Source organism: Mastomys coucha, chromosome X, assembly GCF_008632895.1.
Source record: "Mastomys coucha isolate ucsf_1 chromosome X, UCSF_Mcou_1, whole genome shotgun sequence".
Classification (NCBI taxonomy): domain Eukaryota; kingdom Metazoa; phylum Chordata; class Mammalia; order Rodentia; family Muridae; genus Mastomys; species Mastomys coucha.
The window spans coordinates 103,757,716-103,766,566 of NC_045030.1; positions in this window are offsets into that span (position 1 = coordinate 103,757,716).

Consider the following 8,851-nt stretch of genomic DNA (forward strand, 5'->3'; position numbering starts at 1 on the left):
TGTAGACCAGGCTGGCCTCGAACTCAGAAATTCACCTGCCTCTGCTTCCCAAGTGCTGGGATTAAAGGATTGCACCACCACCGCCCGGCCAATTTTCTTTTTTCTAGTCCTCCTTTCTTCTTTTAAATGTAGTCTATCGGGCTCACACCAATCTTGGTTGGGCTTGAGATATCTGTGAACTTTCTGATTTTCTTTTTCTTTCTTTCTTTTTGTTTTGTTTTTTTTCGAGACAGGGTTTCTCTGTGTAACCCTGGCTGTCCTGGAACTCACTCTGTAGACCAGGCTGGCCTCGAACTCAGAGATCCATCTGCCTCTGCCTCCCAAGTGCTGGGATTAAAGGCATGCGCCACCACCGCCTGGCCCAAACTTTCTGATTTTCTTCTCCACATTTATTTATTTATTTATTTATTTATTTATTTTGCATGTAGAGCCCAGCTCTAGCTTATTTGGTTTATTGTACATGCTTTATTAAAGCTGTACTCATATTTACAGCATCGCAGGAAGAGTCCCTCCCAAGGTGCTTTCACAGACATCTAAACTCACTCACACAGACAGTCATACCGAGGGCCCCACTCACCCACACCAGTAATGTGAGGTTAGACTCCTAAAATTAGGAAGCTGTTGGGGAAGAGTTGTTGGATTTTCAATTTTTCTTGGAAAAGAAAAAAGCACAGGGGATGCATTTGGCCATCACAATGCTAGCTATGTTTGTGTACTACCACATGGCAGTTAACCCTGAGTCCTCCTCTTCCATTCTCCACACCGAATGACATCGGCCTCAGCCTCACTGCTGCTTGTAGTGACTTCTCAATTCACACTCTTTTCCAAATTCTTTTCTGCCTGTTTCTGTAGCCTTGCCAGCTGCTGTTTCCACACTCTCTTCTTCTTCTCCTCCAGGGTTGCCCTCAGTTCCTGGTTTTTCCAGCTGACCTCATGAGCCAGGCACTACAGGTAAGCGAACTTTCTAAGTAGGCTTCAACACACAACCTTGGAGTACTGTAGGGTATCCACCAGAGAAGGCTGATTGGACATGGGATTAAGGCAATAAAAAGTCTATATTAGCTAACCAGCAACGACACTGTGTGTTCGAGATCCCAGTGTAGCACTAGCCTTACTCAGAGTGTGCTTTTAAAACACAGAAACAAAGACGGGCAGTGATGGTGCTCTCCTTTAATCCCAGCACTTGGGAGGCAGAGGCAGGTGGATTTCTGAGTTCGAGACCAGCCTGGTCTACAGAGTGAGTTCTAGGACAGCTAGAGCTATACAGAGAAACCCTATCTTGAAAAACAACAACAACAATAACAACAACAACAACAACAACAAGAAAACAAAACACTCAAACAATGTGCTGGGTTGATATACTTCAGTTAACACAAACGGTTAGCCAAAGCCAAACTACCTATGCCCAAAAAGCAAGGTTAGTGCATTTAGAGACTTGCCCAGAACTATGGACTTTGATGGATTAGGACTTTGCTTGTTTGTTTGTTTGTTTGTATTGGGTAGGTAGCGCTGTCTACATGCTGAGTTTTACAATCTGAGTGCTACTTCCATTCTAGAGTCTATTGTGTTAAAGCTGGGGGATGGGATGGGGGAGGTGGGCATCTACTAAGATACAGGGCCTGTTACAATGTTTGGCAGGTACCATGGTCAGCTTTATGGGATAAAAGAATTCCATCAAACACCCTGAGGCAGTCCAGGGCAGTCCAGGGCAGCCTGGCTTGGCAGCATGCCTGGCACAATGAACTAAAAGACATGGCTGCGGTTCTGAAATTGGTAAGGGTCACTGGAAGGGTTGGTGTTCATCTGAAAGGCCAGGTACTTTAACTTGTATCTGTAGAAGTTTGCAGAAATGTTGATGTTCTCCAAGTATACAACAACCATCTTCCTACCCAGCAGTTACTCCCAGTGCCGTTGGGCCCACAGTGGCTGTTAGGCCTCTCAGGAGATGGCTCAAAGAAGGAGAAACATGAGAATCTGCCATCTACTGCCTGGGAAAACACACACATACCCCTTTTGTTACTGGGAATTAAACCTAGGGCTTTGAACATACAAAGTAGGTGCTCTACTACTGAGTTATAATCATAGCCCTAAAATACTGTCTTTCTAAAGATTTATTTTTATTTTATTTTATGTATATGAGTACACTGTAGCTGTACAGATGGCCGAGAGCTATCATGTGTGTGGCTGCTGGGAATTGAACTCAGGACTTCTGCCCGCCCCGCTTGCTCCAGCATAATTCACTGTAGCTGTCTTCAGATTCACCAGAAGAGGCCGTCAGATCTTATTACAGGTGTTGTGAGCCACCATGTGGTTGCTGGGAATTGAACTCAGGACCTTCGGAAGAGCAGTCAGTGCTCTTAACCCCTGAGCCATTTTGCCAGCCCCAAAATACTGTCTTTCAAGTATCAAACTGTCAAAGATGAAAAAGAATGACACATTTAATGTTGCCTGGGGGCAATGATAAATGCGAATACCATACGACATTTCTAGAAGGCAATTTGGCATTACAGATGAAAGTTCTTTTTAAAAGTATTTGTCTTTTGACATAGTAATTACATGTTAGAAATTTATCCTATGGAAATGTTCATGTATATGTAGGCAAAACATAATTAGAATCATCATGTTCCTTCCTGTACTACTCATTTCAGTGATAAATGAGAAGTGTTAGTCAGTCAGTAGGAAATTATTAAATTATGACACATCTATAAGATAGATGTGCCTTGCATGGTAATTCTAGCACTGAGGATGGAGGATTGCCACAAAATTGAGGCCAGCTAGGGCTACAGAGTGGGATGCTGGCTCAAACACAAAACAAAAAGTAAGACAAAACACCTGCTTGCCAGTAGAAACCAGTTCCAGCAGGTTGCTTTTTGTTGCTGTTGTTGTTGTTTAAAGATTTATTTATTTATTTTATTTATATGAGTACACTGACACACCAGAACACCAGAAGAGGACATCAGATCTCATTGCAGATGGTTGTGAACCACCGTGTGGTTGCTGGGAATTGAACTCAGGACCTCTAGAAAAACAGTCAATGCTCTTAACCCCTGAGCCACCTCTCCAGCCCCTGTTGTTGTTATTGTTTGTTTGTTTGTTTTGTCAGAGAGATCTGGTCTGATCACCAAGGTGACCACCAACATCTGGTCCTCCCACTTGTTCTTAGACACACCTTTCATGGTCCCCAAGAAGACAGTCGATGCTGTCAATGAAGCCTTCTTTTCCTTTGTTCCTTTTTCTCTCTCCTGTCCTCTCTCACCTCCACTGTCCTGTCCTGCCTGTCCTGCCTGTCCTGCCTGTCCTTTCCTTTCCTTTCCCCTCTCTCTCTCTCTCTCTCTCTCTCTCTCTCTCTCTTTCTCTCTCTCCCTCTCTCTCTTTTTGGTTTTTCGAGACAGGGTTTCTCTGTGTACTCCTAGGCTGTCCTGAAACTCACTCTGTAGACCAGGCTGGCCTTGAACTCAGAAATCCGCCTGCTTCTGCCACCCAAGTGCTGGGATGAAAGGCGTGTGCCACTACCACCTGGCTCCTTTTCTTACTTGAGACAGGGTCTCTCTGCATAGCTTTGGCTGTCCTGGAACTCACTATGTGGACCAGGCTGCCCTGGAACTAACAGATATCTTCCTGTCTCTGTTTCCCAAGTGTTTTGACTCAAAGTGTGCACCACTATGTCTAGCTTGAGACTTCCTTTGGACTCCAGTAACCATGGAGTATTTGAGTACCTTTGGTTCCATGAGACTCTTGGCTTCCTGTTGGAGGCTACTGGAGTTCAGGGCCATGGCATCTTTGATGTGTTTATTGTATTAAGCTTGCATTTTCTTTCTTTTCTGAAATCATACTCATTTTCCCCATTAAATCTGAAAAGTCAACAACAAAAGAAATCCCACAAAAAATGGATCAGATCAAGGCCTGGGGATAATGTAGCTCAATGTTAGAGGATTTGTTCACTGTGTGAGAAGTCCAGGCTTTTTGTTAAGCCTGAAAGACCAAATCCACAACTGTCCAATTAACATAAGCTTTACTTTAGAGGTGTACTGGGGTCTGGCCAGCTGGCTGTCTCACACTAGGTCTGGATTTGAGATAGAAACTCCTTACTGGCTTTTTGAGGTCCCTTTTATGGGGAAAAGTTAAGGTTGATACAAAGGAGCTTTGAAGGTGTTTACAAAGGTGAAATAATTGGCTATTAGAAAAAATACAATGAGAGGTAAGAATAAAAGCAAGGATATACTTCACATGGAAGGGGAGTCAAACATTATATAGGGTGGGTAGATAAAATCTAGATCAAGGTGTCTCTGTGACCCATCAACCTTTGCCTCCTAAGTGCTGGAACTGAAGGCATGAGCCACCATGGCCAGCTCAACATTATTTTCTATGGCTTATTTTACAGTTCTCCTGTACTTCTGATAACTTTGTAGTCACACATCCCAAAATCCTTTAGATATGCTTATTTTCTCTTTGTTTGTCGTTCTAAGAACTGACACCTTTGCATTTATTCTTTCCAACAATAATAGTTTCATTCCTCAGGGGTTGGGCCTAGAATTAGGGAGCAGCAAGGAAGGAAGCTGGGTCCTTTATTAAGGATACAGCCAATATTTTAAGTCCTCTGTTTCTTGGCTTTAGGTGAGTCATCCTTGTCTCAGGGGAAGGGCAATTTCATTTGGCCTTATCAATATTCCTATACCAGAAGATGGAAAATGGCCAATATACAACCAGGCTCACAAGTGCATCCCTTTTGATCTCCACATTGCTTAACGATATTTGTGAGTCAGATGTCAACATTGAAGAAGTGGAACATTTCTCATAAATATACTTATTTTCAGTCTCTCTGGTAAAGGTAAGTTGTAAGTCCACAATGCTCTGGAGAACCTTTGAGCTGCAGGGAAAGAGTATTTTTGACAACCATAAACAATCCTTCTGAAATTCCAGCTGCAGCTGCTCCTGCTTATGCTACTCTCTGTCTCTCTCCCTCCCTCTCTCTCTCCCTCCTTCCCTTCCTCTGTCTCTCCTTCCCTCATTCCTCCCTCTTCTCTCTTTGATGTTCTTTTTATTTATTTATTTTATTTATGTATTATTAATAAGTATACTACTTATTTATACATTTGCTACTTACTTTACTGTTGCCAGACACTGGGGCTGGCAATTTAGGTTTCACAGGTGCTGGGCAAAGGCTTCCCTACTGGGTTACAGTCTCCCTTCTCCTTGTCCCTGTTTATCATGTAGAGTGGCTTAGCTTCTATTTCTTGATTAGCAAGTTATTTTTTTCACACCTTTGGCATATGTTTTCTCCACTTCTTTCTCCATTTCCGCATCCCCAATGTGCCAAGAAACCACCTGCTAGGGTATTTGCTCTTCAGCTTGGGGGAAAGCAGCTGAACCTGGAGCTGCATTTCTTTATTTTCTTGGGGAGAATAAGAAAATTGGGAGCTTTGGCATCTTAACCACTTTTTTTGTCCCTTTAAGAAAAACAAGCATCTGAGAGCTTGGCAGTTGGCCAAGCCAACTCTGCCTCTCTGCTTAGTGTGCCTCTGGAGATTTCTCTTTTCCATTAAACTTTGCTTTTAGGCTCCCTCCTTGCTCCTTAAGAGAGGCAAAAAGTAAAGTACAGTCCTAGCCAAGAATCTTGCTGGGTTGGTTCAGCAAGATTCCCCTAGCCTGCTTATCATTATCACCCAGGCCTGCCTTCAGCAAAAGTATAGTCACTTGAGTCACAAGTCCCTTCTACTCCAAGTATTTTTTGTCTTAGTCATTCTCTCCTTGCTGAGTCTTACTGTACCCTTTGGCTAGAATCCCTCCTAACCTAGCTGTGAGATGGAGGCCAGTTCTATGCTAAGACTTTTTTTTTTTGTTCCTTTACTGTCATTGCCTTTAACTATCATGAAGCAATTCAAGAAATTTGGCCTAGCAATCTCTTTCTTTCATGCTGACTACATCAAGCTTACAGAAACATGTGGGTCATACTACTCTGAGGAAATTAGCCGTTTGTCCCATACAAACACACAAAGCCATGAAAGCAGAAAGTAGAGTGGTAGTAGGGGCCAGGTCAGGAAGAGGGTGGGGGTTAGCTGGAGTAGATGAGGGCTGAGAGAGGATAACCAGTGGGGATGAATATGATTTTAATTGAAATATAGTATGTACAAGTATGAAGTAATGAAACTATTATGTATAATTGACATGTGCTAATAAAACATTTAAATTTAAGTGGTAATTTTGAGAAATAAACTATAGGTTTAAAACTATATTTAATTGTGAAATAACAGAAAAATAAAGAATAAACAAAACCCACAATTACCAGATAAGCTCTCCATGACACTATTCTTGGCATTATTACTTTTGTGGTCCTGGGTGAGGGAGTGTTAAACCCAGGCCTGAGCCAGGAGGTGGTGGTGCACGCCTTTAATCCCAGCACTTGGGAGGCAGAGACAGGCAGATTTCTACGTTCGAGGCCAGCCTGGTCTACAAAGTGAGCTCCAGGACAGCCAGAGCTACACAGAGAAACCCTGTCTCAAAAAAACAAAAAAAACAAAAACAAAAACAAAAAACCAAAATACCAAAACCAACCAACCAAACAAACAAACAAACAAAAAACCCAGGGCCTGATACGTTCTAGGTAAATTCTCTGCCACTGACTTATACCTCCAGCCTTTGTTTTTTTTTTTTTTTTTTTTTTTTTTTTGTTTGTTTTTGAGACACAGATTTGCCATGTAGCCTTGGTTGGCCTCGAACTTATGTCAGTTTGCCCATGTCAATCTCCTGATTACAGTTGTGAGTCATATACCTGATTTCAAAAGACAGCATTTTGCCATTGTTATTTATATTATCATGTGTGCATATGCGGGTGTGCATACACATACGTGCATGTGTGTGTGTGTGTGTGTGTGTGTGTGTGTGTGTATGTTATGTTGCTATAGCGGAGGTCAGAGGACAACTTTTGAGAGTTGGTGCTTTTATCTGTTGAGCCATCACTTCAGCCCTGTTGCCCTTTAAAAAGTAATTGTTTCATTTCTTTTTATAAATAAGGGTTCTCAACCTTCTGAATGCTTCTACCCTTTAATACAGTTCCCCATGTTGTGATGACCCCAATTATAAAATTATTTTAATTGCTACTTCATAACTGTGATGTTGCTAATGTTATAAATCATAATGTAAATATTTCTAGGGATAGAGGTTTCCTAAAGGGGTCACAACCTACAGGTGGAGAACTTTTCTTTTCTTGAAACAGGGTCCCATTAGTCCCTGGCTGGCACAGAACTTACTATGTAGGTAAAGATAACTTTAAACTTCTGATTCTCCTGCCGTCACCTACTAAGTGCTTGTATTACAGGTGTATGCCACCATGTTCTGTTAATGCAGTTCTAGAGCTCAAACAGTCTCATATATACTAGGTAATATGAGACTTTGTCTTTTTGGTTAGTTTACCTTTGTTTGTTCTGGTCTTTTGGTGTGTCGAGACAGGGCATCTCTGTGTAGTTCTATGTGTTCTGGAACTCACTTTGTAGACTAGGCTGGCCACAAACTCAGATCTAGATGCCTTAAGCCTTCCTGGCAAAGTGCTGGGATCAAAGGCTTGTGCCATCACGGCCCAGCGGCTTAGTTTGCTTTTGAGACAAGATCTCATGTAGTTCTGCCTGGCCACCACATGCCCAGATTATGAGATACTGGGGATAACATGCAGGGCTTTATGAATTGTGGGCTATTACTCAATCATCTGAGCTGAATTCATAGCCTCTCCTGTGTTATGTTTTGGTGTCTTAGGTCTGAGGCCAGCAGTGTCAGGGAAGGTTAAAAGATTCAACTTCCTGCTTTTCAGTTGTCTTCCTTAATGGTAAAGGAGCTACAAACAGTTTCCTGGTTATTTTTCCAGAAATATTTTTTTTTTTGCATATGCTAGCATATGTATACTTCACAGTATTAATGAAACTCAAGACACAGTCCCCCCCCCAGTACCCCACCCCCCAAATCTGGCTCTACATAGTGAGCTGAAAGAATCAGGTAAAACTGCCAGAGCAGGAGGGTCGAAATGACTTTGTCTTTCCCTTCTGTCCTGAAGTAGACTACAAAAATCTCAAAAGGGATGTCTAACTTTGCCTTCAAGCAGAATATGAGCCTTTCGTGTGAGAGGTGTTCTCTCTGTGTGGGGAGCAAAGGACAGTTCTTTTCACTTGAGAGAGCTGTCCAAAGATAAGAATCTAACTAGCAGACCTCCCTAGCTCCCCCTAGTTTAGTACCAACAGATTCCATGGTAGCTGTTCAGCATGCTTCTCTGTGATGCTCCATTCTTCTTCAAACCTACTATGAAATGTACTCAAGATTTAACTAGTTCTTAGAGTCGGCATTCTCTTCGGAAGCGTCCTTTGTCACACGAAACTCAGAACAAGTACTTTCCTAAGCTTTTTTCTAATTTTTTTTTTTTATTCCCTCTTGGATTGAACCCATTGCCTTGCTCGTGCTAGGCAAGCACTAACCATTGAGCTACATCCCAACCCTTTATTGCGTTTTAAATTTTGAGACAGGGGCTCACTAAGTTGTCCAGGCTGGCCTTCAACTTGCATCCTCCTGTGTCAGCTTCCCAGCTGCTATGGTGATAACAGGCTTGAACTATGAAGCCTGCCTCTTAACTTGTCTAATTTGTTGTAGTGCTCTGAGCCATGGTTGTACATTAACTGAAGGAAAGGTACTTTTCTCTTGCCTGGAGTAGCATCTCAAAAAAGATACATTTCACGGTAAGATGAGAAATACCATAACCATTAACTCATTCTGTCCTCAAAAAATAAAACTGCAAATAGAAAAAAAACCAAGCCGGGCGGTGGTGGTGCACACCTTTAATCCCAGCACTTGAGAGGCAGAGGCAGGCGGATTT